The sequence below is a fragment of the Telmatherina bonti genome (genome assembly GCF_933228915.1).
Source record: "Telmatherina bonti genome assembly, chromosome: 8".
Lineage (NCBI taxonomy): Eukaryota > Metazoa > Chordata > Actinopteri > Atheriniformes > Telmatherinidae > Telmatherina > Telmatherina bonti.
This window is the reverse complement of record NC_136626.1, coordinates 39,823,845-39,846,915: the sequence shown is the minus strand read 5'-3', so window position 1 is coordinate 39,846,915 and position 23,071 is coordinate 39,823,845.

The window sequence follows — 23,071 nt, the reverse complement described above, 5'->3', positions numbered from 1 at the left end:
TGATGGTAATAACTCATTTCTCCAAAAGATTTGCCACTCCACAAACAAACCTCTCTCCAAACAATCCAAGCAGGTTCCGGGATCCAGATACAAGCAGCATCCACAATTCCACGTAGGATTAGTGTCCAAAAATCCAGGTGAGCGCCATTTTGCTTTCCTCTTAGTAAAACAAGTTTATACTTTTTTTTTTTTTTTAAATCTATGTTCTGCTGAGCAAATTCACTTTGCCAAGGGGAGCATTACTGGTATGATGATCCCATTGATTTTCTGGATTCTGATTTTATTTCTCTATTAATTTTGTTTAATTGTAAGACAGAGTTTTTAGTGCTGGGCCAGACCGGAGAAGATAGAAGAAAGACAGAAAGACAAAGGGAAAGAGAAAGAAAACACCTCATAGAGAGAGAGGAAAAGGGAGAGATAGTGAAAGAAAGAAAAAGGTGAGATTTGCATAGACATGCATATACACCCATTCGCATTTGCCTATATAAATGCATCTACATAGACATACACACACATCTACACAAACAGGCCAATCTTAGATCATTCGCCCTGCAGAGGACTAAGCTATCAGGAGAACCAGAAACTATCAGGTTAAATATAGATGAGAGACGAAACTAGCTGCTGTTAGTTAGTAAACCTGCAGATGACTGTGTCACATGCAGAACATACAGAGTGGAACGTGTTCAGAGAAGACTGATCATGCCCACACAATGACCCCGTCCACACAAAGGCAAGAGGAAAGCGAGGCGGCCCCTGAGACTCAGGTAGCCGCCAGCCACCCCTAAGCCCAGGCTCCAACTGCCCCACTCCAGAGTCAGCCATGGACCCACCCAGGAGGCGGCGGAGGGGAGCCCCAGCCGGAGTCCTGAACAGTCAGGGGGAACAGACCCCAGCAGGCCCCGACCGGTCAGGGCAGACAGAGCCTGAAAGCAAACCCCCACCCCCGCAGGCAGAGGGTCCAGCCCACACCAATGGAGAGCCAAGATCCCCAGACCGCACCCCAGTACACCACCTCTGGGCATAAGACCCCCCTTCCACACACACACACACACACACACACACACACACACCCACACACACACATACACACTCACTCACACGCACATACTCCCTCCCAACACACACCCTACCCGCCACTACTGGGCAGTCCCCCATCGGCAAAGCCCCAAAAATAGGGATGTGGGAGAACCCATTCTCCCTGCGAATAATAGTGAAGTGTGTGATGTTTGTAATTAAAATTGAGGGGCAGTAACCCTACCATGTTGGTAGCGGCCCCGCCCACCATACACTGCATGGCCCGCCCCCCAAAACATGTCCATGAGTTGTCAGTGTGTTTTTTGTGATATGGTGACGAAGTGTAATTAAAACTGGGAGGTGGACCAGTACTGGTGCAATGATCAAGACCACCTTCATGGCCTCTCTCACCACCCAGCACAATGTGCACACCTCCGAACACCCTCCCTGTGTGTGGTGGTGAGCGGGGAAGGGGATTTGGGACCAGAGGGAAGTGATTCCCGCTAGAAGGTGAGTTGCCTGCTAGCCCTGAAGGCCAGGGCTAGCAGGAGCAGCCGCCCCAAAAGCCAGAGCCCTCACCAACGCCAACCAAGAAGCCACCGCTGGCCCCAGGAGGCACCAACCCACCACATGCAAAGGGCGGCAGGAAGACAAGGAAGGGGAGGGGCAGCAGAAGAGGACCCCAGACCAAAGGTCCACCGTCCCCACACCCATCCAGGACAGCTCCCACCCAGAGACATGCTGGAGTTTTTACTTTTGTTGTGACCAGTGTTAAGTCACTCAGCTGAATGAGAGGACAGATTTAGTCTTTAATGCTCTTCTAAAAATGTCCAGAGTTTCTGTTCATGTTGGGTGAGATTCCCATGTATTTTCCATGCTGTTGATAATAAAATTGACTGATTATATTTTACCAAAATCAAAAGGGTGCAAATAACAAAAAGGGTAGAGCGGTAAAAACTGTGTCATCCTCCCGCACCCAAGCAAGTTAAGAAGCCCCGCAATACCTGAGGCTGTCATTTAATAAACCTGATGTGGCTCTTTAGTGCCACCCACTGTGACCATGCAAAACAAAAACAAGTGAAGTAATAAACAACAAATGGCTCCAGCAGAGATGAAGGTTCTCCTGGTTTCCATGGAGATGAAAGTTTACTTGGTTTCCACGGATTTGAAGGATTTCCTGGTTTCCATGGAGACGAAAGAGGCTCCTGAAGGCTCCTCTCTTTCTAATGTATGGGCGAAATGATGGACTCAGACCTAAATTCAGACTTAAATAAAACCACTTTGAGGGAATACAACAGTCAGCTTACTGTCACCTTAAGAATATATGAAGGTAAGAGCTCTGATATGACAGCAGGACCTGGAAAAACTATGTCAATGTCAATTTTATTTGTTTAGCACATTTACATAGCCACAGCATCCAAAGTGCTTTAGACAATCAATACAAATAGAGAAAAAAATACAATTAAAAACATTATAAACACTAAAATACAAGGACAAAACACAAACACACATGTAAAGTCCAATCCTCTGATCATGACCAGCCAAAGGCCAAAGCAATTAAATGTCTTTTCAGCCTAGATTTAAACGTCAACAGACTATCGGCAGACTGCACAGTTAAGGGCAGCACGTTCCACAGTTTGGGAGCCACAGCTGTCAAGGCTCCATCTCCTCTTGTTCTTCTGTTTGAGCGTGCAACCTTCCAGACCATCCGGCTAGCTGACTGAAGGGCTCTAGAGGGCCGATGTGCTTCGATAAGTTCAGACAGATAACCTGGGGCCCATTCAAACACTTAAAAACAAATAAAAGAATCTTAAAATCAATCCGATACTTGACTGGAAGACAGTGGAGTGAAGAGAGCACCGGAGTTATGTGCTCATGTTTCTTTGTACTAGTGAGAAGCAAGGCTGCTGCATTCAGCACAAGCTGCAGGCGCTGAAGTCCCGACTGTTCAATTCCCACATACAGGGAGTTGCAGTAGTCTAAGCGAGAGGAGACCAAGGCATGTATGACTCTTTCATTGTCTCTTTTGCTTAGATAGGGCATGACCTTACTGATCAGTCTAAGCTGGAAAAAGCTGGACTTGACTACCACGCTGACCTGCTTGTCCGTCTGAAAGGCGTTGTCTATAATCACACCAAGATTCTTGGCATGGCATCTGTTGTAAGGTGCAAGTGGCCCAAGGTCATTACCAAGGACTTGAACAGTCTCAGGGTGACGAAACAAGACCACCTCTGTTTTCCTTTCATTTAATCGTAAGAAATTAAAGTCCATTGATGTTCTAATCTGTCATGCAGTTTAGCAGAGTCTGAAGAGAATCACTGGAAGGACTTTGTGATTTTAAGTACACCTGCAGATCACCAGCAGAGCAATGGAAGCCAATACCATGCTTCCTGAGAATTCACCCCAGGGGTGTTGTATAAAGGGAAAACAAAAGTGGACCCAAAACTGACCCCTGGGGGACGGGGACCAGTGAGGAGGAAAACTGCTCCATTTGGACAGAAAACGATCTATCTGTGAGATACGATTGAAACCGGTTCAAGACTATGCCTGTGAGTCTAACACAATGCTCAAGGCGCTGTAAAAGAATTGTATGGTCAACAGTATCAAATGTTGCAGTGAAATCCAGAAGAAATTTTGAAACTGTAAAATAAAAAACTCAATTGAGCTGAAGACTTGAACAGACGAGCAGGGACACTGTCGGTTGGACAATTTGCAGGGCGTAGATCAGGAAAAACAGGCTCAAAATGATCAAGAACTACAGGGCTCACAAAAGGAGTTGAGGGTTCCTGAGTAGACTGGGGGCCCGAAGATCTCCGGAAAGAAACTTTGCCAACAAAGAACTTGAAAAATCCTCACACAAGGAAGAAGAAGGTTCCACACAGACAGCTGCACAAGGGTTCACCAATGAATTAAACACAATAATAACAATCTGCGGATATTTAAAGAAACAATGCTGGAAAAATAAGCAATTTTAACCACTTTAACATCCTTTTGAAAGCTAAGAAGACACACATGGAGTAAATCCCAGGAAATTTAGAGCTTGCCGTTTTTCCATTTTCTCTCCATCCACCTTCATGCATTTCTGAGTTTACAAATGGACCCATCCAACCAAGGCTCCTTTTCAGGCTTTAAACATCTCCCACATAGAGGAGATGCTTGTGGGAAAATCTTATTTAACTTCACTTTTGAATAATGTAGCCTGTGAACCACTTTATATTGAATTACCTGAACTGTAGAGTTAACCGAACAACGGTGAATATCCCTAAGGGCTCTCATCCAAATGTCATCCTTGATTATAATATTAAGATTGTTTTCCCTGAAACCCTGCATTTGTGACAGAACGATCTGGCCAACATGGACCCAGCAGACCGGAAAGCGGAACCCAGCTCAACGGATCTTTTTCATGCTGTTGCCAGCCAAGGTCATTCGCTTGGACAACATTCACAGATGCTGAATACCCTTGGACAAAATCAGCAGTCCATGCAAAATAAAATGGCTGAGCTGAGTGATAGGATGACAGCCTTGCTTAATTTATGTTCTCAGCCTTCAATTTCCTCAGTTCTTGATCCCTCTGCTGTTGCCTCTGTGCCTCTTGCTCCTCTTCCCAGTCAAGAGGGTCATGTTCCTGATCCCAAGCTGTACTCTGGAGAATTGGGGAAATATTCTTTGGTTTTTGAACAGAAACCATTAACCTTCTTGTCTGACCAGGCCAAGATTTCATATATCGTTGGACTTTTGAGTGACAGAGCTCTGTCCTGGCCAGAAGCTGTACTGGGGAGTCGACCGATAAGTTCTTTTTCTCTTGATGGATTCCTGGAAGAAATGAGGAAGGTATTTGACAATCCTGTGAGAGGCCGAGATTCAGCCAAACGACTACTCTCAATTTGTCAGGGTGGTTTAAGTGTGGCAGAATTTACTGTGGTATTCCGGACTCTGGTGGCACATACTGTCTGGAACAACGAGGCATTACAAGATAATTTTCTTAACAGTTTGAACGATGCCGTTAAAGATGAACTGGCTACACGTGATCTTCCCACTTCACTGGATGGTTTAATTTCACTTGCCATCACAGTGGATATTAGGCTATGAGAAAGGCGGAGAGAACGGAGAGCAATTTCCTCATCCCTTCTGACTGCAGGGTCAGCTGCCACAAATATATCCTCCCTTACAGACTCAACCTTCAAATCAAACAACTGAGGAGCCCATGCAATTGGCAAGAGCACATCTGACCCAAGCAGAACGTACTAAGAGAAGGCAGGCTGGTGAGTGCTTCTATTATGGCCAGTTGGGTCATATTTGTGTTTCTTGCCCAAAACTACCAAAAGACATGGCTCGCCAGTAAAATTGGGGGTTCTGGCGAGCCACAATATTCCTTGTTCCAGTCCCCCTACCAAGACACAAATTAAAGCTACCGTGACCTACAATGATCAAACCGTGTCTCTTCTTGCCCTTATAGACTCAGGAGCAGAGGCAAATTTTATTGATATACAAGTGGCTCAGAGAATTGGAATCCCATGCAAACTCCTAGACCACCCTATTGCTGCTAATGCACTGAATGGAAAGTCTATAGCCTGGGTTACTCATTCCACTGTACCAGTTAAACTGCTGTTATCTGGGAATCATGTTGAGGAGATTGTGTTAAATCTGATATCTGCACCAGAGTCACCCTTGATTTTAGGGCATCCTTGGTTGTCTTTGCATATTCTCCACATTAACTGGGAGACAGCATCTGTATTTAGCTGGAGCCTTAAATGCCATTTCAACTGCCATAGATCAGCCATGTAGTGAACCAGTAGACAGGCAACCCAAGTGTTTTGTGTACCTGGATGACATTTTAATTTTCTCAAGAAACCATGATGAACATGTTTGACATGTTCACCAGGTTCTCCAACAGTTGTTGGAGAACAAACTGTTTGTGAAAGCTGCGAAGTGTGAGTTTCATACGGAGTCTGTGACGTTTTTGGGTTACATCTTTGCAAGTGGGCAGATGAAGACCGATCTTGAGAAGGTGAAGGCTGTGGCCAGCTGGCCAAGACCCAATTCTGTTAAACAACTACGTTTATTAGATTTGCCAATTTCTACAGGCAGTTTTTTAATAACTTTATTCACATTGTTGCACCTCTTACCCATCTCACTTCCTCAAAAGTTCCTTTTGTTTGGTCAGAGGATGCTGAAGGTGCTTTTCAAAGACTGAAGGCAAGCTTCACCTCAGCTCCTGTCCTCCACCAGCCTGATCCCACCAGACAGTTCATTGTGGAGGTTGACGCTTCTGAAGTTGGTGTTTGGGCCGTTCTTTCACAGAGATCAGCCCACACGAGTCAGCTCCATCCTTGTGCTTTCTTCTCACAATGCTTATCACTAGCAGAAAGAAACTACAATGTTGGGGATCGTGAATTGTTGACTGTAAAGTTGGCATTAGGAGTGGTGGCACTGGTTGGAGGGAACTAAGCTTTGTCATTACTTACAGACCAGGGTCCAAGAACACTGAACCAGATGATCAGTTCAGTCCTGAGGAGTCCCCCTCCAATCTGGACACGATTATACCTAGTTTATGCCTCCTGGGAGCAGTTACCTGGGAAGTGGAACAGACTGTCAAGAATGCTCTATGGGATGATCCTGGTCCAGGTAACGGCCCTCCTCACTGTTTGTTTGTGCCTGACAGTGTTCGTTCCCAGGTCATCAGGTGAGGACATGCTTCGCGTGTAGCTTGCCATCCTGGGTCGGCCCGCACCCTCTCTCTTCTCCAGAGGCATCTTTGGTGGCCCTCGATGGAAAAAGATGTCCGTGAGTATGTTGCTGCTTGCACAGTCTGTGCCAGAGGGAAGACATCCTCTCAGTCCCCTGCTGGTCTACTTTGTCCAATTCCTACTCCAACTAGGCCTTGGTTGCATATTACCTTGATTTTGTTTCTGGTCTCCCATCATCAAGAGTTAACAACACCATCCTCACAATTGTAGATCATTTTTCCAAAGCAGTTCACTTTGTGGCCCTACCTAAACTGCCTAGTGCTTTGGAAACTGCTGAACTGATCACTTAGCATGTCTTCAGGCTCCACAGAATCCCCGCTGATATTGTTTCTGATTGTGGTCCGCAATTCATCTCTCAGGTGTGGAAAGTCTTTTGTAAGGCCCTGGGTGCCACTGTCAGTTTAAGTTCTGGGTTTCACCCCCAGACTAATGGTCAAGCAGAACAGGCCAATAAGAATTTGGAATCATCACTAAGATGTGTTGCTGCTGCAAACCCTTCTTGGAGCAACCACCTAAGCTGGATTGAATATGCCCACAACTCTCTCATGTCATCTGCCACAGGACTTTCTCCATTTGAGGCCTCGGCTGGTTACCAACCACCCTTGTTCCCTGTTCATGAAGAAGAAATTGCTGTGCTCTCAGTGCTCCATCATTTAAGTCGCTGTCGCAGGTTTTGGCGTCAGACTGCACCTACCCCCTCCCTGAGCCATCAACTTATCATGGTGGAGGGGTTTGTGTGTCCCAAAAATCCTAGCAGCTATGTTGTCTGGGGCTTTATGCCCCTGGTAGGGTCACCCATGGCAAACAGGTGTCTAGGGGAGGGACCACACCAAGCACAGCTCATAGACCCCTATGATGACTACAAACCAGGGCGGAAATGTTCCCTTGCCCGGACGCGCGTTACCGGGACCCCCCCTCTGGAGCCAGGCCTGGAGGTGGGGTACGACAGCGAGCATCTGGTGGCCGGGCCTTTGCCCGTGGGGCCCGTTTGGGCTCAGCCCGAAAGGGTTACATGGGCCCCACCTCCCGTGGGCTCACCATCTGCGGGAGGAGCCGTAGGGGTCGGGTGCAGTGTGAGCTGGGGGCGGGGACCCTGGCGGTCCGATCCCCGGCTACAGAAGCTGGCTCTAGGGATGTGGAACATCACCTCTCTGGTGGGGAAGGAGCCTGAGCTTGCGCGTGAGGTTGAGCGGTTCTGACTAGATATAGTTGGACTCACCTCGACGCATGGCTTGGGCTCTGGAACCAGAACCCTCGAGAGGGGCTGGACCTTCTTCCACTCTCATGGTGAGAATCGCCGAGCAGGTGTGGGCATTCTCATCAGCCCCCAGCTTGGTGCCTGCACATTGGGGTTTACCCCAGTGGAAGAAAGGGTAGTTTCCCTCCGCCTCCGGGTGGGGGGACGGGTCCTGACTGTTGTTTGTTCTTATGCACCGAACAGCAGTTCAGAGTACCCACCCTTTCTGGAGTCCTTGGAGGGAGTGCTGGAGGGTGCTCCTTCTGGGGACTCCATTGATCTGCTGGGGGACTTCAATGCTCACGTGGGCAATGACAGCGAGACCTGGAGGGGAGTGATTGGGAGGCATGGTCTGATTGGGAGGCATGGTCCCCCCCTCTGAACCCAAATGGTGTTTTGTTTTTGGACTTCTGTGCTCGCCATGGATTGTCCATAATGAACACCATGTTCCAACATAAGAGTGTCCATATGTACAAATGGCATCATGATTCCCTGGGCCGCAGTTCCATGATCAATTTTGTAGTCATATCATCGGACCTGCGGCCACATGCCTTGGACACGCGGGTGAAGAAGGGGGCGGAGCTTCAACTGATCACCACCTGGTGGTGAGTTGGCTCAGATGGTGGGGGAGGAAGCCGGTCAGATCTGGCAGGCCCAAACGTGTTATGAGATTCTGCTGGGAACGTCTGGCTGAGTCCACCGTCAGAGCGAGCTTCAACTCCCACCTTCAGCAGAGCTTCATGTCCCGAGTGAGGCGGGGGACATTGAGTCCGAATGGGCTGTGTTTCATGCCTCTATTATTGGTGGTCAAAAAGCTCCTTGGTGGCAAGGCCCCGGGGATGGATGAGATCCGCCCAGAGTTCCTTAAGGCTCTGGATGCTGTGGGGCTGTCCTGGCTGACACGCCTCTGCAGCATCGCGTGGACATCGGGGACAGTGCTGCTAGACTGGCAGACTGGGGTGGTGGTCCCCCTTTTTAAGAAGGGGGACCGGAGGGTGTGTTCTAATTACGGGGGAATCACACTCCTCAGCCTCCCTGGTAAGGTCTATTCAGGGGTCCTGGAGACAAGGGTCCGCCGGATAGTCGAATCTCAGATTGAGGAGGAACAGTGCGGTTTTCGTCCTGGTCGCGGAACAGTGGACCAGCTCTATACCCTCTTTGGGGTCCTGGAGGGGGCATGGGAGTTTGCCCAACGAGTCTACATGTGCTTTGTGGACTTGGAAAAGGCGTTCGACCGTGTCCCCCGGGGGCTCCTGTAGGGGGTACTCCACGAGTATGGGGTACCGGACCTAATTGTACGAGCTGTCCAGTCCCTGTACGACAGGTGTCAGAGCTGAGTTCGCATTGCCAGGATTCATTTCCGGTGAGGGTTGGACTCCGCCAAGGCTGCCCTTTATTACCGATTCTGTTCATAACTAATATGGACAGAATTTCTAGGTGCAGCTGAGGTGTTGAGGGGAACCGGCTTGGTGGCCTCAGGATTGGGTCCCTGCTTTTTGCAGATGACGTGGTCCTGTTGGCTTCATCTGGTCGTGATCTCCAGCTCTCACTCGAGCGATTTGCGGTCGAGTGTGGGATGAGAATCAGCACCTCCAAATCCGAGACCATGGTCCTCATCCGGAATAGGGTGGATTGTCCTCTCCGGGTCGGGAGTCAGGTCCTGCCTCAAGTGGAGGAGTTTAAGTATCTCGGGGTCTTGTTCACAAGTGAGGGAAGGATGGAGCGCAAGATCGACAGACGGATCGGTGCGGCGTCTGCAGTAATGCAGACTCTGCGCTGGTCTGTTGTGGTGAAGAAGGAGCTGAGCCAGAAGGCGAAGCTCTCGATTTACCAGTCGATCTACGTTCCTACCCTCACCTATGGTCATGAGCTGTGGGTCGTGACTGAAAGAAGGAGATCTCGTATACAGGCAGCTGAAATGAGTTTCCTCCGCAGGGTGGCTGGTCTCTCCCTTAGAGATAGGGTGAGGAGCTTGGTCATCCGGGAGGAGATCAGAGTAGAGCCGCTGCTCCTCCGCATCGAGAGGAACCAGTTGAGGTGGCTCGGGCATCTGGTCAGGATGCCTCCTGGACCTCCCTGGTGAGGTGTTCCAGGCACGTCCCTCTGGGAGGAGACCCCGGGGAAGACCCAGGACACGCTGGAGGGATTATATCTCTCGACTGGCCTGGGAATGCCTCGGGATCCCTCCGCAGAGTTGGCAAATGTGGCTGGGGAGAGGGAAGTCTGGGGTTCCCTGCTTAGGCTGCTGCCCCGCGATCCGATCCCGGATAAGCGGCATGAAGATGAAGATAAAGAAGACTACAGCTGCTTTACGCAGGACTGCTGATCATAACAGACGTTTGGCTGATCGCAGAGGAGTTTCGGCACCTGCCTATGGTACTGTTCAGAAGGTCTGGCTGTCTGCGAAATGTATTCCCTTGAGGGGGGTGTCTAGAAAGCTGTTGCCCAGGTAATTGGGATCTTTTGAGATTGTTAAAGTCATCAACCCATCTGTCATGAAGCTCAAGCTGCCGTCTTCTATGAAGGTCCATCCTGCCTTTCATGTCTCCCAGATGAAGCCGGTTCTTGATAGTACCCTGGTCCCTGGTCTATCTTGATTGGTAACTACTGGAGCCGAGGGATGCAGATAAGCTAATCGTATCCATGAAACAAAAGATTCTCCTAATCCAAATCTCTCCAGTATCCTAAACAGATATCTCCACTCCACCTGGTCAGACACCTTCTCAGTGTCTAAGTATAAAATAGCTTGTTTTGAATCTACTGCGAATTTATAGTATGTAGTATTTAAGACTCTTCTATTAAAGACAGAGTATCTGCTTGGGATTAACCCAGTTTGGTCCTTGTGTACAATAGATTCTATGCAGACGTTCAATCTATTCGCAAGTATTTTAGTAAAAATCTTACAATCGAGATTTAACATCAAGATTGGGCGATATGATGCAGAGTTGGAATCATGTCTGTCAGCTATATTTGCATCATAGAGTGTAGGAGGGAACGTTTTTACTTCCATAGAGTGGAATAACATCCTAAGTAGGTGTGAGGATATCTGTCCAGAGAACTTTTTGTAAAATTCGGCCCCATAACCAAAACCATGTCTCATCCAATCTTGGAATGGGGATTTTCCGGAGCCAAGTATCAACATTCCCCTGGGCCTTTGACTTATACAACCCTTTGTAGAAATCAACATAACATTTATTTATTGACTTAGGTAGAGTTGTATCATTTCCCGACCTTGATTTAATCCTATGTATTGCCCTATTATTTTGTTGATCGCGAAGTTGTCGAGCCAAGAGAGTATTCGGTTTTTCCCCAAGCCCAAAGTATCGCACACGTAGCTTAGACATTTTGGCGCTGACTTGTTTTGTTAAAATTGTGTTGTATTCATATCTGAGAGTAATAATTTCTTGAAGTATAATGTTGCTACTATTTTGTCAATTAAATATTTCCAATTCTGATAATCTTTTATCAATCCCCCTTGATTGTGAATTTCTTATTTTTCTTTGTGAGGCTTCATATGAAATTGCATGTTCCCTCAAAACCACTTTGAACGCTTCCCACAGGATAGAATCTGACGTGTCCGTTGTGTAATTAGTAAGTTAAAATATTCTCAATTTTCTTATCCATATATTTGCAGAAGTTAGCATTATTCAGTTAATGTGATTGTAATTTCCATGTTAAGCCAGATTTTGGAATGTTAAAGTCAAGAACAGTACTGGTGGGGGGGGGTGGTCTGAAATCAAAATGTTGTGATATTTTTTGTCAATAACGTTCGGCAAAAGCTTAGAATCCAACAAAAAGAAATCAATACGGGAGTAAGAATTATGTAATTTAGAAAAGAAGGAGTAATCTCTATCTGTCGGATGTTGTAAGCGCCAAATATCCACTCGGTTGGTTGAAGAGATAAGATTATTGAAGGCTATTGAGGGGGCAGATTGTTTATTGGAGGATCTATCCAGATGCCAGTCCAGTACTACATTATGATCTCCTGCAATTGTCAGAGTGGAATTAGCAAAATCTGGAATTTTGTAAAAGACTTTTCGAAAGAAACCTGCATCTTCCACGTTCGTACCGTAAATGTTTACCAATGTAACGTGCAAAGAGTACAGTGTGCCTTTTACAATTAAAATCAACCACTGATGTCACTGATGGTCTTTATGTACTCAAATGGGATATTTTTCTTAATTATAATGGCTACTCCTCGCGCTTTATTTGAGAACATTGATCTGCGGGGCATCAAAATACCACCCAACATCTATCTAAGGAGGTGCTCCCAACAATACTTTGTAAAAAAAAAAAAAAAAAAAAGTTGCATAATAAAGGCCTTGATGTGATGGCTATGAGTTCATGCTATCAGGAAGCAGGGCCTATTGGCAGGCTTAGCTGGTTGGCTGCCTAGCCTGTGAGCCTGATCCACTTCAACTGGTTTGGGGAAGTGTTCTTGACCAAAGAGCGAAGGGAAAGAGCGACACAAAATCCACAGGATTGCCAGTAGTGGGGCAGGTTATCACAATATTCTTAAGAATCTTTCACTTGTTGATACAACCACCAAAATTGGTACAAATGATGTGCAGGACATACATTAAGAAAAAGACGATAGCCATCAGAAAATTCAAGATGGCTGCCAGTTTTCAAGATGGCTGCCGAAGCAAACCTGACAAACTGCAATTTTTGAAGTGGAACTCTAATTAACACAATTTATTCATGATAAAAGAATAAAATAAATGTATTTTCAAATGGTAAAGCCAATGATGCCTTTCAAATTTCAATATGGCCACCAGTTTTCAAAATGGCGACTTATTGATGACTGTATATAGTGCTGTTTTCAACTTAAACCTTGCATGTTTCCAAGCTCTGTGGTAACAAAGTCACAAAGTTTACATGTCCATTGCTAATTATTGTCACACTTCTGTAGTTTAATATTAAAGCTTTTGGCTTGTGATACCTTAAGAGAGTGATGTCAAAGCACAACCAGGGCACACTGGTGACATTACTGCTGTGAAACTCAGCATGGGGTTCAGCGTCGACTTGTAGTGTACTAACTGTAGCTGCAGTTACTAACTGTGGTAGAGGTAAACTAACTTTAGACAGTAGTATTTATAAGTGTCCCAAATGCTATCTAATTAGCCCCCTATGCATCTCAAATCGAAGTGTAGTTAGTTGAAGTGTAGTTGTTAGATAGCCGTGCCTGAATTGACAGGGTGTGCCAGCGCAGGAGAGCCGAGCCAAGGGTAACAGGGCTTTAGTTAGGCGTACAGATTGCACGGGATCTAAACGGCGTTGGATGAACGATCGGGCTAGGTGTAGAGCAACAAAGGCCTGAACCTAGTCATATTCCATACTTCAATGTGCTTTGATGTTTTTGTCATGACGGACGGTGGGGATGGTGAAGGTGTGGACACAAATGCAGGAGATGAACCACAGGGATGCAGATTTAAGTAGATTTATTCTAACCCAAGGAACTCCGGGGGCTACAACAAACAAACTAGCACAACAAACAAAATGATCCCACAACCAAGAACTGAACTGAGGGGTATAAATACACTGGGGAATCAAACAAGAAACAGGTGTATTGAATGAACTAACACAAGACCTGGTGAACTCAATGAACAGGAAATCAATGAAGCTAAACAACAAACAAGGGAACCAAACAGGATAAACTACAAAATAAAACGGGAAACCTGAAACTAAGGCACAGCAAAGCCACATCATGACATTACCTACACCCCCACCCCCCAAGAAAAAAAAGTCCAGAGATGGGTGGGAGTAGAGGGAAACATCCGCAGGAACCCAAGGCGGCATAGTCCAGGAGGGCGGCCGGAAGGACGGGATAGACCTTGCTTGGGAGGGCGGCCGGGAGGCTGAGACGACAGTGGCAATGGCACCCTCCTCGTCGGGCACTGAGGCACTGAGGACGGTGGTAGAGGAGGAGCGACCTCCTCGTCGGGCCCTCGAGATGGTGGAGGAGGAGTGACCTGGGACCTCCTTGGGAACTCAGGACAGGGGAGGGACATCCATCTCCTGGACCCCCTCAGGAACTCGGGACAGAGGCAGTGGACGGGATCTGGGCGCTGGCATGGGAGCCCACAGTGCCAGTGGTGTGAGCCAGGGCTGGGATGCAGGCGGCGTGGACCAGGGCTGGGACGCAGGCGGCGTGGACCAGGACGGCGTGGGCCTCGGAGCAGGTGAGGAACACTGGAGATGGGGACCCGGAGCCAGCGGGGACACTGGAGATGGGGGACTCGGAGCCGGCGGGGACGCTGGAGATGGGGGACTCGGAGCCGGCGGGGACACTGGAGATGGGGGACTCGGAGCCGGCGGGGACGCTGGAGATGGGGGACTCGGAGCCGGCGGGGACACTGGAGATGGGGGACTCGGAGCCGGCGGGGACACTGGAGATGGGGGACTCGGAGCCGGCGGGGACACTGGAGATGGGGGACTCGGAGCCGGCGGGGACACTGGAGACGGGGGCCTCGGAGCAGGCGGGGACACTGGAGACGGGGGCCTCGGAGCAGGAGGCGAAGGGGAGCAATGTTGCTTGCAGTCCCGCCTCCACCTGGCCATCGCTGCAGTCCATGTAAGCCCAAGAGATGGAGGAGACCAAATAGCCAATCTGGACCCCCAGTAAGGATTTGGTTCTGGCTTTCCACGGGTCGGAGAGTTCACTGCAGCCTGTCTGCAGAAGAACTCGTAGGGAGTTCTTTTCTCCACTGGGTCCGCTTCTGGCGGGATCATTCTGTCACAACAGACGGTGGGGATGGTGAAGATGTGGACCCAAATGCAGGAGATGAACCACAGGGATGCGGATTTAAGTAGATTTATTCTAACCCAAGGAACTCCGGGGACTACAACAAACAAAATGATCCCACAACCAAGAACTGAACTGAGGATAAATACACTGGGGAATCAAACAAGAAACAGATGTACTGAATGAACTAAAACAAGACCAGGTGAACTCAATGAACAGGAAATCAATTAAGTTAAACAACAAACAAGAGAACCAAACAGGAAAAACTACAAAATAAAACAGGAAACCTGAAACTAAGGCACAGCAAAACCACATCATGACAGTTTTTTTTACAGTTAGATGGTAAAAGGATAGCCCCTCGGCCTTCAACTGTATAAGGATGTGTATAAATATGGTCAAAGGTGATGGTGGTGCCATTGGCATTACTGAGGATCCATCTGCACTGAGGCGATGGACGGTGTCTGGACCAGAGGTTAGGCAGCTGGTTCACCAATATGAGTTGGTTTCCCAGGTGAAATTGGGGAATGAGGAAATCAGCCATCATGAGCAGACCAGCCATTCTCAAAAGGCCTTCACTGACAAGGTCAAGAAGTTGTTTAGTGCAATGAAGGATCTAGGCAATCCTTTCCAGGAAGAATCCTAAGATCTTCTCACACTGGACACAAAGATCATTGCACATCCCAGTGCTGCAGAGCTTGTCAGAAGTCACATCGATAAAGGTCATGCTGCCTTCAAAGACTTTTTCAATAGTCTTGGTGATGAGGCTTTCTTCTACAAGCCCATCAAAAAGAACAAAACTGACTTCTTCCGCCAGGAAGCAGCTATAGCTTCCACTGACAAGAAGAAGCAGGTACTGAAAAGTGACTGCAATCTGTTTTCACAGCTTTTCACATTCTCTCAAGCACAAGAATGTGATCTATCAGAATTCTTCAGGCATGAGAATCAGTCTTTTCCTGCAGCACTGAGTGACACAGGGAATCTCTATCCTGGAAAGAGTCTGACCTTGTTGGCTTTCTTGAAGATACCATTGCTCTTCCTGATTCTCAGCCAGAATGTGATGTCATCATTATTGATGATGCTGCTCTTGGACACTCTCTCTCGCCGAAGACCTCAAAGACATTTGAGGAATATGCTGCCGTGATGTAGTGCCAAAGATTTGGAGTTACTCATCGAAGTATGAGCGAACAGACATTGTGTTTGATGTCTACAAGACTTAAAGGCTCAAGGCTGAAACGAGATCAAAGTGAGGCAAAGGAAGACGACGTAGAGTGACAGACAAAACCAAGGTGCCACCCATCTGGTCCAGCTTTCTCAGAGACAGTGACAATAAGACAGAACTGTTTGAGTATCTAGCAGACAAGATTGTATCCATGTGTCGCGACAATGTTGTAGTTGTGACCAAAGGAGAGTAGGTCTTGTCAAACAAATCCATCAACTTTGAAGACCTACAACCTTGCAATCATGAAGAAGCTGACTCCAGGATTTCACCACACGAAGTTCATGCAGCCAAACAGTAGACAAAGTCTTTGTTGATCAAGGCATGCGATACAGATATCCTTGTCATATCAGTTGGTCTCTTTGCGAGTCTTCAAAATGTTGGCTTAGAAATGCTTTGGGTAGAATTCGGCCTGGGACAGTCAATTAGATGGTTCCCAATTCACAACTTGGCAATGAACCTTGGCCAAGAGAAATGAAGTGGCATGCTCTTCTTTCATGCCTTCTCTGGCTGTGAGGTGGTCTTGGCCTTTCGAGGTAGAGGGAAGACAACTGCATGGAAAACATGGGCACTTTGTCCTGAAGTGGGCCCAGTGTTTAGCAAACTGAGTCAGTACCCACCTACCATAGAAGATGCTGATCTCCACATTCTCGAGAAATTTGTTTTTGATATTATGTATGACAAACACAGCAACACAACCAAGGTAGATGAGGTGAGAATGCACTTGTTTGCTAAGCAAAGACCCTATGACTCCATTCCTCCAACTAGTGCATCTCTCGTTCAGCATATTAGACGATCTGCATTCCAAGCTGCTTGCATATGGGGCCAAGCAACAGAACATACAATGCAACCTGAAAGTCCTGGCAACTGGGGCTGGCAAAAAAAAGGTGAAGCCTGGGAAGTTCTTTTTTCAACCCTCCCACCTATTGCTCAGTCCTGCCAGCAGCTGACAAAATGTTGTTGCACGCGTGAATGTTGGGGACCATGCAAATGTTATCGCTACACCCTGAAGTGCACACAACTGTGTAACTGTAAATGCAAAGAGTAAAACAATAATCCAGGCTAAATTAAAAAAAGTCACTTCAGTCTGCTGTAGTACCTAACTTGTGCTTCTGTCAAAACAAATTGAGATACCACATCGGTAACTTCCCTGAGATGGTGGTAGTTCATATAATTGTCATCATATCACTATAATGCTGAATGATACTGAAATTTTGATCACAGAATTCGATTCCTCGTGTCGAAAAACATATATTTTGATGTACAGATCATGAAAATGTTATTACTTTGACAATATTTAGTGCAAATACTGTTTTGTACTGGAACAAATGGCGGCCATTTTTTTTCAAGTTGGCTAATGTGCTTTTCTCAGAGAGGAGGTTCTGAAACACCTGTGTGCCAATTTTGGTGCTTGTATCACCAAGTGAAAGATTGTTTCTGCAATCTGGCCCACTACAGCCTCTGCGTTTTCTGGCAGATTCATGAATGTAATATTCTGTCGTCTGGAACGTGCCTTTGCACGTTACATTGGTAAATCCATTAATTTATCATGTAAGGCCTTATTAGCATTCTCCAGCTGAGCCGTCTGCCGTTCCAGCTTAGCCAACCTGCCGTCATGATCAATGGTAACATCCTCTACTGCAGACAAATGACCCTCATGCTCTTTCAAAGTGGTCTGGCTTTTTTTCAGAGCCGACTGCAATGCATTAAATCTCTCATCCATTTTCCGACTCATATCCCCGATACCCCCGCAGTGTCTGTCGAGGGGCTAACAGCTAGCTCGCCTAGCATGTCGCCCTCATGTACTTCCTCTGCAGGTTCTTCTATGGTCTGTTTAGATTGTGTTGGCTTTCTGGGGGCCATTTCCAGTGACAATTGACAGTCAGACTCACAGAGAACACTGTCCAATAAATACTTTTACAATTACGGTGTTTTAAAGTAGTAAAACTCTAATTGCCGGGGGGCGGGGGGGTTGCCAGTTTGGGCCAGATTGGCATCCTGGGCACCGACACTGGAGGATGGGACAATGAAGGCAAGCCCAGCCCTGAATGATGGCCGGGAGGCTGCAGAGACACTACGCCAAGACGACAGGGGCAGTAGGTCTGGAGGATGGCCTGGAGGCCGTAGAGAAGTAAACTTGGCTCTGGAGAGCAGCCAAGTGGTCATGACAACAGAAACAGAGCCTCTTAAAGGATAGCAGGAATAATACTTATTATTCCTGCTATCCTTATTCTCTATATACATGAGATGTCTCCCCAATGTCCACACTGTCATCATTTAGGATTATCTGTGTGGGTCCCGGGAACCCTAAGGGGCATTTCCCGATGGACCCCTGCGGCCACTCGCCCCACTAAATTTTAATCACAACATAGACACCAATATACATTTAGGGTTTCAAGGGGACAAGCGCCTTGGATGGGTGGACAGGAGCTACAGCGGTGACCCTTGCCAATCCTCTCCTATTGAGGCCTTTCTCCCCCCGATTTTACTTACAACTTAGACACTATTTCATTTACACAAGCAGCACACACACTTAACACACACATAGACACTCACACAAACAAGGGAATGCTGAGGAGGGTGGGTCTGGCTGTCTGGCAGCAGCTGGTCCCACCACCCCACGGCTGCCCCTTTTTTTACTTGCACTATAACCACAACCCACCCAGGCACACACTACAGAGGCGGGCGGGTGGGTGGGCGGGGGTCTTCCTATGCCCCCTCTTCCTTGGGAGCGCTCAGGGTGGGGAGGGCGGGCCTGGTGCTGGCCAGGGGGGCACTGCGGAGGACCCTCTGTCCTGGGCGATGGGTGTGGGTGTGTGGGTGTATGAATGTGAAGAGTCCAGGTCAGGGGCCTGCAGTCCTCCGGCTCTGGCTGTCGCTGGGGGGATGGGCTATGGACGTGTCTTTGTCCTTGGGGATCCCGCCCCTGGTATCGTGGTGGCGCCGGCCCACAAAGGTTTTGCTCTGGGCGGGCAGGGCCTGCTGGGTCTTGGCCGGGGCTCTGCCGGGGGGTACGGGTGGTCCTGGCGCCTGTAGAGGGCTGGCTCTCTGTGTGGCTAACGCTTCGCCGCCCGCCGGGCCGGCTTGCCGTCGCCCTGTGCTACCCGGTGCCCCTGCCTCGTGGCGCTGGGTGGCGCCTGCCTGGGGGCTTCCACTGCTCTGGGCTCAGGGGACGGAGGCTCTCTCTGCTTTGCCTGCCCGGGCTCTGTGCGCGGTGGGCTTGCCGGGCCCTGGGGGCCTTGGCTTCCTCCCCTACACCTCGGGTCGTGGTCGTGCTCCCCTACAAGCACTCAGCTGATCTTTGATTGCATGATCACAGGTTGAACACTCACACGTGCACGCCCACAAAGCGCTCATCTTCCCATCTGCTTCCAACTAAATGTTGCTGATGACTCTCTGTAGGTATGTTTAATAACGGTTGCTATTGTAATTGTTATTTTATTAATTCATTTACTTTTTTTACTCTTATTTTTTTGTTTGTTTTGAATATTGTCACTATACTACTTATGTCTTGTTGTATTTCTGTAGTTTATATTGTTTTGCAAATAGTGTAACTTTAGCAGACATGCCTTTCTTTTTTTCTCCCTTCATCTTCTTTTTTTTCCTGTTCGACTGCCAGGTCCAGCATGGCCATAAAACTGACAATGATTGCAAAATAAAAGAAAATAAAAAATAAAAAAATAATAATAATAATTAATAATAAAAATATTCAGACTATATACATGAGATGTCTCCCTTGACAGAGCAAATCTGTCTGGCAAAATAAGGCACGCAGATTGTTGTTCTGTATGCTGAGATGCTGGACAGGACAGATTTTTAAAAAAAAGGATTATGTGTGTGTCATCCATCTCCACAATGATGGTACTGTTGTTTGGAGGGTTTCCATTCATGCAGCTTGTTAGGAAAAACTGTTGCAAAATGTCATTTTATAAAAAGCCCTTAAATTCCTCTGTCTGGTAACGTGTTAAGGCAAAGTTTTGCAGACATTTAATATGAAAAAAGGGTTCAAATAAAAAAAGCTATTGGCTACTGAACTTGGAAATTTTCTGTGAATTTAACCACTATTGTTCCCGTTTGTTCCACATAAATAATTTTCTAATTAACAAAGTCTTTATCCAGCTTTTCATTCCTTGCAAACAAGAGTTACATTACAGAACAACCCTGTACACACATACCCATGTGGGTATGTGTGTACAGAGTTAGGGGTGTGGGTATGTGTGTACAGAGTTAGGGGTGTGGGTATGTGTGTACAGAGTTAGGGGTGTGGGTATGTGTGTACAGAGTTAGGGGTGTGGGTATGTGTGTACAGAGTTAGGGGTGTGGGGTGTGTGTGTACAGAGTTAGGGGTGTGGGGTGTGTGTGTACAGAGTTAGGGGTGTGGGTATGTGTGTACAGAGTTAGGGGTGTGGGGTATGTGTGTACAGAGTTAGGGGTGTGGGGTATGTGTGTACAGAGTTAGGGGTGTGGGGTGTGTGTGTACAGAGTTAGGGGTGTGGGTATGTGTGTACAGAGTTAGGGGTGTGGGGTGTGTGTGTACAGAGTTAGGGGTGTGGGGTGTGTGTGTACAGAGTTAGGGGTGTGGGGTATGTGTGTACAGAGTTAGGGGTGTGGGTATGTGTGTACAGAGTTAGGGGTGTGGGGTGTGTGTGTACAGAGTTAGGGGTGTGGGGTGTGTGTGTACAGAGTTAGGGGTGTGGGGTATGTGTGTACAGAGTTAGGGGTGTGGGTATGTGTGTACAGAGTTAGGGGTGTGGGGTGTGTGTGTACAGAGTTAGGGGTGTGGGTATGTGTGTACAGAGTTAGGGGTGTGGGTATGTGTGTACAGAGTTAGGGGTGTGGGGTGTGTGTGTACAGAGTTAGGGGTGTGGGGTGTGTGTGTACAGAGTTAGGGGTGTGGGTATGTGTGTACAGAGTTAGGGGTGTGGGGTGTGTGTGTACAGAGTTAGGGGTGTGGGGTGTGTGTGTACAGAGTTAGGGGTGTGGGTATGTGTGTACAGAGTTAGGGGTGTGGGGTATGTGTGTACAGAGTTAGGGGTGTGGGGTGTGTGTGTACAGAGTTAGGGGTGTGGGTATGTGTGTACAGAGTTAGGGGTGTGGGGTGTGTGTGTACAGAGTTAGGGGTGTGGGGTGTGTGTGTACAGAGTTAGGGGTGTGGGTATGTGTGTACAGAGTTAGGGGTGTGGGGTGTGTGTGTACAGAGTTAGGGGTGTGGGGTATGTGTGTACAGAGTTAGGGGTGTGGGTATGTGTGTGTACAGAGTTAGGGGTGTGGGTGTGTGTGTACAGAGTTAGGGGTGTGGGGTGTGTGTGTACAGAGTTAGGGGTGTGGGTATGTGTGTACAGAGTTAGGGGTGTGGGTATGTGTGTACAGAGTTAGGGGTGTGGGGTATGTGTGTACAGAGTTAGGGGTGTGGGTATGTGTGTACAGAGTTAGGGGTGTGGGGTATGTGTGTACAGAGTTAGGGGTGTGGGTATGTGTGTACAGAGTTAGGGGTGTGGGTATGTGTGTGTACAGAGTTAGGGGTGTGGGTGTGTGTGTACAGAGTTAGGGGTGTGGGGTGTGTGTGTACAGAGTTAGGGGTGTGGGTATGTGTGTACAGAGTTAGGGGTGTGGGGTGTGTGTGTACAGAGTTAGGGGTGTGGGGTGTGTGTGTACAGAGTTAGGGGTGTGGGGTGTGTGTGTACAGAGTTAGGGGTGTGGGGTATGTGTGTACAGAGTTAGGGGTGTGGGGTATGTGTGTACAGAGTTAGGGGTGTGGGGTATGTGTGTACAGAGTTAGGGGTGTGGGGTATGTGTGTACAGAGTTAGGGGTGTGGGTATGTGTGTACAGAGTTAGGGGTGTGGGGTGTGTGTGTACAGAGTTAGGGGTGTGGGGTGTGTGTGTACAGAGTTAGGGGTGTGGGGTATGTGTGTACAGAGTTAGGGGTGTGGGGTATGTGTGTACAGAGTTAGGGGTGTGGGGTATGTGTGTACAGAGTTAGGGGTGTGGGGTGTGTGTGTACAGAGTTAGGGGTGTGGGGTGTGTGTGTACAGAGTTAGGGGTGTGGGGTATGTGTGTACAGAGTTAGGGGTGTGGGGTGTGTGTGTACAGAGTTAGGGGTGTGGGTATGTGTGTACAGAGTTAGGGGTGTGGGGTGTGTGTGTACAGAGTTAGGGGTGTGGGGTGTGTGTGTACAGAGTTAGGGGTGTGGGGTGTGTGTGTACAGAGTTAGGGGTGTGGGGTGTGTGTGTACAGAGTTAGGGGTGTGGGTATGTGTGTACAGAGTTAGGGGTGTGGGGTATGTGTGTACAGAGTTAGGGGTGTGGGTATGTGTGTACAGAGTTAGGGGTGTGGGGTATGTGTGTACAGAGTTAGGGGTGTGGGTATGTGTGTACAGAGTTAGGGGTGTGGGGTGTGTGTGTACAGAGTTAGGGGTGTGGGGTATGTGTGTACAGAGTTAGGGGTGTGGGGTGTGTGTGTACAGAGTTAGGGGTGTGGGGTGTGTGTGTACAGAGTTAGGGGTGTGGGGTGTGTGTGTACAGAGTTAGGGGTGTGGGTATGTGTGTACAGAGTTAGGGGTGTGGGTATGTGTGTACAGAGTTAGGGGTGTGGGGTGTGTGTGTACAGAGTTAGGGGTGTGGGGTGTGTGTGTACAGAGTTAGGGGTGTGGGGTATGTGTGTACAGAGTTAGGGGTGTGGGTATGTGTGTACAGAGTTAGGGGTGTGGGGTGTGTGTGTGTACAGAGTTAGGGGTGTGGGGTGTGTGTGTACAGAGTTAGGGGTGTGGGGTGTGTGTGTACAGAGTTAGGGGTGTGGGGTGTGTGTGTACAGAGTTAGGGGTGTGGGGTGTGTGTGTACAGAGTTAGGGGTGTGGGGTGTGTGTGTACAGAGTTAGGGGTGTGGGGTGTGTGTGTACAGAGTTAGGGGTGTGGGGTGTGTGTGTACAGAGTTAGGGGTGTGGGTATGTGTGTACAGAGTTAGGGGTGTGGGGTGTGTGTGTACAGAGTTAGGGGTGTGGGGTGTGTGTGTACAGGGTTAGGGGTGTGGGGTATGTGTGTACAGGGTTAGGGGTGTGGGTATGTGTGTACAGAGTTAGGGGTGTGGGGTGTGTGTGTACAGAGTTAGGGCAAAA